The following is a 5,611-nucleotide window of genomic DNA, read 5'->3' as shown; positions in this document are numbered from 1 at the left end:
CGATTTGATATATATAGGTTAAACCTATAACTCACCAACATTTTTGTTGACGTTTTAAGCATGTTTATTCTCAGGTAATTATTAAGAGCTTCCGCTGTCGCATACTTAAATAAGGACAAGATTTGGAGTCCATGCTTGTATGATATTGTGTAAAAACTGCATTCAAGAAACTTATTTTGTTGTAACATATTTGTATTGTAAACCATTATGTAATGGTCGTGTGTAAACAGGATATTTTAGATTATCATTATTTGATAATCTACGTAAAGCCTTTTAAACCTTTATTGATGAAATAAAGGTTATGGTTTGTTTAAAAATGAATGCAGTCTTTGAAAAACGTCTCATATAGAGGTCAAAACCTCGCAACGAAATCAATTAATATGGAACGTTTTTAATCAATAAGAACGGGACATTTCAGTTGGTATCCGAGCGTTGGTCTTAGAGAACCAGAAAATTTACATTAGTGTGTCTTATCGAGTTTGTTAGGATGCATTAGTGAGTCTGGACTTCGACCGTGTTTTCTTTAAAAATGATTGCTTAACATTTTTGTTGGAAACTATATATTTTTAACATATGAATATTATGTGATATATTAATCTCTTAACGTGTTTGATATTATGTGATAGATGTCTACCTCTAGAACAAGTCTCATTGACTCACCTAATAATAATGAAGAGTCAAATGTAAATTGGAATGATTTGTGGACTGATTCACAAGTTCCCGAAGAGGAACCGGAAGAAGAGTCGGAACCGGAAGAAGAATCGGAACCGGAAGAAGAATCGGAACCGGATGAAGAAATAGAACCGGTGGGGGAAATAATAAAACGGTTAAGTAAAAGAAAATCCTCAACCAACCGACCAAAGTTAATTATGGTCAATGGTGTTTCCGCCAAGGAAGCAAAATATTGGGAGGATTACCAATTCTCCGATGAATCGGATTCCGACGAGAATTCCGATGATGTTATAGAAATTACCCCAACTGAATTTAAAAAGGCAAAAGAAAATAATAAGGGAAAGGGCATAAAAATAGAGAAATCTAATTCCAACCCCGATGAACTTTATATGTATCGTCAACCCCCGAAGTCCTTAAGTTGTAACAATGACCCGGGAACCTCTAAACCACCAGGTTTTTCTAAACCAATGTGGACAACGACGGCTCGTATTAGGGGAACATCATATATCCCTAGAAACTTGGCAAAACGAACCAAAACCGAAGAAGAAGAAACGAGCGAGTCGGAATAAGATAGTTGTATTCGTGTGGTGTAATATATGGAATATAGTGTTCTTATGCTTTATGATATATGTAAAAATTGCTTGTATTAATAAGTATTTTTTTTATGAATCTAACTCTTGTCTATTTTACAGTTTAAAAACACAAAATGGATAGACAACCCAATATTTTAAGAGACCTACCCGGAGACATGATTGATGAAATCTTGTCTAGAGTCGGCCAGAATTCTTCGGCACAACTATTTAAGGCGAGATCAGTTTGTAAGACATTCGAAGAACGTTCCAAGAATGTCTTGGTTTATAAGAGACTTTCGTTTGAAAGATGGGGGATATCACATTGGGAAACCCATAAGTTACGATGTGTTTACTTTGACGCATATATTGCGGGGAACCCAAATGCTATTTTACGCAACGGGTTAAGAAATTATTTTGACTCAATATATCCGAATATTGGACTTCGTGATTTAGAAAAAGCGGCTAACATGCAACATAAAGAAGCATGTTATGCTTACGGATTAGTAATGTTCGCTTCTCACTAAAGTGAGAACAAGAACATCGGGCTACAACTATTAAACAAAACGTTTCCACAAGTGACGGAGTCGGTAATTGGGGTAAGAAATGAGGTTTTTAGATTATTACGGGACTGTTGGACATTACGTAACCCTCGTCCCTTTGATGACGTTACAACACGCTGTCTTATCAACGGCCATAACGGTTATGTTGCACAAGACCAAGGATGGGAAGTAGTCCTAGTAAAACCAGAATGCATGACTTGTTTCTGGACGTATGAATTACGTGTCTTTATTGCCTTTGCTGAACGACTTGTGTACTAGCTAGAATTGTCTTCACAACTATCTTGTATCAAAGTTATTGTGTGCTATATTTCATGCTTTATGTAAAATAAGCGGTATTGTAAGTTTGTAAAATATTGTATAAAAGTTTGAACGCGAAATATTATTATAATCAGTTTTTCATATAGAATTGTAGTAGTTGAATTGTATATTAGCTACTAAGTATGAACTTAACGGGTAGGTACTACCCGAATTTAAACTTATAAAACGCTAATATGAAGAAAAAGCTTTTATAAATGAGTTCATATTATGCTACGAAATACTATTAACTACTCTTAATATTCTGTATGATTAACTTGTTCCATTTAACTATTTTGAAGGAAATGGCACCGACTACTCGACACACCGTGAATATGAATGAAGAGGAATTCCGTACTTTTCTAGCTTCAAACATAGCCGCAGTACAGGCTGCGCTACATACCAACAATAACCTTGGATCTAGCAGTACAGGAAATCGTGTAGGATGCACCTACAAAGAATTCACTGCCTGCAAACCTTTGGAATTTGATGGAACCGAAGGACCGATCGGATTGAAACGGTGGACCGAGAAGGTTGAATCGGTGTTTGCCATAAGTAAGTGTACTGAAGAGGACAAAGTGAAGTACGCTACGCATACCTTCACAGGTTCTGCGTTAACATGGTGGAATACCTATCTAGAGCAAGTGGGACAAGATGATGCGTACGCACTACCGTGGTCAGCATTCAAGCACTTGATGAACGAGAAGTACCGTCCCAGAACCGAGGTCAATAAGCTCAAGACAGAACTTAGAGGGTTACGAACCCAAGGATTTGATATTACCACGTACGAAAGACGATTCACAGAATTGTGCCTATTGTGTCCGGGAGCATTCGAAGATGAGGAAGAGAAGATCGACGCGTTTGTGAAAGGATTACCGGAAAGAATCCAAGAAGATATAAGTTCACACGAGCCCGCCTCCATACAACAGGCATGTAGAATGGCTCACAAACTAGTGAACCAGATTGAAGAAAGAATTAAAGAACAGACTGCTGAAGAGGCCAATGTGAAGCAAGTCAAAAGAAAGTGGGAGGAAAACGGTGATAAGAATCACCAATACAACAACAACAGCAATTACAACAATAATCGCAACAATTATCCCAACAATCGCAACATCAATCGCAACTACAACAAACGGCCCAACAACAACAACAACAACAACAGCAACTACAACAATCATCCCAACAACAATAATAACCGCAACAACAACAACAATCAGAAGCAACTATGCCAAAGGTGTGAAAAGAATCACTCGGGGTTCTGCACCAAATTTTGCAACAAGTGTAAAAGAAATGGTCATAGCGCGGCGAAGTGTGAGGTCTACGGACCAGGGGTTAATAGAACGAAAGGAACAAATGGTGTTGGAACGAGTAATGGCGGAGCAAGTAGTGTCGGAGCAAGTTATGCCAATGTAGTTTGTTATAAATGTGGAAAACCAGGCCACATTATTAGAAATTGCCCGAACCAGGAGAACACGAATGGACAAGGCCGTGGAAGAGTTTTCAATATTAATGCGGTAGAGGCACAGGAAGACCCGGAGCTTGTTACGGGTACGTTTCTTATTGACAATAAATCTGCTTACGTTTTATTTGATTCGGGTGCGGATAGAAGCTATATGAGTAGAGATTTTTGTGCTAAATTAAGTTGTCCATTGACGCCTTTGGATAGTAAATTTTTACTCGAATTAGCAAATGGTAAATTAATTTCAGCAGATAATATATGTCGGAATCGAGAAATTAAACTGGTTAGCGAAACATTTAAGATTGATTTGATACCAGTAGAGTTAGGGAGTTTTGATGTGATAATCGGTATGGACTGGTTGAAAGAAGTGAAAGCGGAGATCGTTTGTTACAAAAATGCAATTCGCATTATACGAGAAAAAGGAAAACCCTTAATGGTGTACGGAGAAAAGGGCAACACGAAGCTACATCTTATTAGTAATTTGAAGGCACAAAAACTAATAAGAAAAGGTTGCTATGCTGTTCTAGCACACGTCGAGAAAGTACAAACTGAAGAAAAGAGCATCAATGATGTTCCCATTGCAAAAGAATTTCCCGATGTATTTCCGAAAGAATTACCGGGATTACCCCCACATCGATCCGTTGAATTTCAAATAGATCTTGTACCAGGAGCTGCACCAATAGCTCGTGCTCCTTACAGACTCGCACCCAGCGAGATGAAAGAACTGCAAAGCCAATTACAAGAACTTTTAGAGCGTGGTTTCATTCGACCAAGCACATCACCGTGGGGAGCTCCTGTTTTGTTTGTCAAGAAGAAAGATGGTACATTCAGGTTGTGTATCGACTACCGAGAGTTGAACAAACTTACCATCAAGAACCGCTACCCACTACCGAGAATCGACGACTTATTTGATCAACTACAAGGCTCGTCTGTTTATTCAAAGATTGACTTACGTTCCGGGTATCATCAAATGCGGGTGAAAGAAGATGATATTCCAAAGACTGCTTTCAGAACACGTTACGGTCATTACGAGTTTATGGTCATGCCGTTTGGTTTAACTAATGCACCAGCTGTGTTCATGGACCTTATGAACCGAGTGTGTGGACCATACCTTGACAAGTTTGTCATTGTTTTCATTGATGACATACTTATTTACTCAAAGAATGACCAAGAACACGGTGAACATTTGAGAAAGGTGTTAGAAGTATTGAGGAAGGAAGAATTGTACGCTAAGTTTTCAAAGTGTGCATTTTGGTTGGAAGAAGTTCAATTCCTCGGTCACATAGTGAACAAAGAAGGTATTAAGGTGGATCCGGCAAAGATAGAAACTGTTGAAAAGTGGGAAACCCCGAAAACTCCGAAACACATACGCCAGTTTTTAGGACTAGCTGGTTACTACAGAAGGTTCATCCAAGACTTTTCCAGAATAGCAAAACCCTTGACTGCATTAACGCATAAAGGGAAGAAATTTGAATGGAATGATGAACAAGAGAAAGCGTTTCAGTTATTGAAGAAAAAGCTAACTACGGCACCTATATTGTCATTGCCTGAAGGGAATGATGATTTTGTGATTTATTGTGACGCATCAAAGCAAGGTCTCGGTTGTGTATTAATGCAACGAACGAAGGTGATTGCTTATGCGTCTAGACAATTGAAGATTCACGAACAAAATTATACGACGCATGATTTGGAATTAGGCGCGGTTGTTTTTGCATTAAAGACTTGGAGGCACTACTTATATGGGGTCAAAAGTATTATATATACCGACCACAAAAGTCTTCAACACATATTTAATCAGAAACAACTGAATATGAGGCAGCGTAGGTGGATTGAATTATTGAATGATTACGATTTTGAGATTCGTTACCACCCGGGGAAGGCAAATGTGGTAGCCGATGCCTTGAGCAGGAAGGATAGAGAACCCATTCGAGTAAAATCTATGAATATAATGATTCATAATAACATTACTACTCAAATAAAGGAGGCGCAACAAGGAGTTTTAAAAGAGGGAAATTTAAAGGATGAAATACCCAAAGGATCGGAGAAGCATCTTA

Source organism: Rutidosis leptorrhynchoides, chromosome 11 (genome assembly GCF_046630445.1).
Source record: "Rutidosis leptorrhynchoides isolate AG116_Rl617_1_P2 chromosome 11, CSIRO_AGI_Rlap_v1, whole genome shotgun sequence".
NCBI lineage: Eukaryota > Viridiplantae > Streptophyta > Magnoliopsida > Asterales > Asteraceae > Rutidosis > Rutidosis leptorrhynchoides.
The sequence above is the reverse complement of the archived record's forward strand: the minus strand, read 5'-3'. Positions refer to the sequence as shown.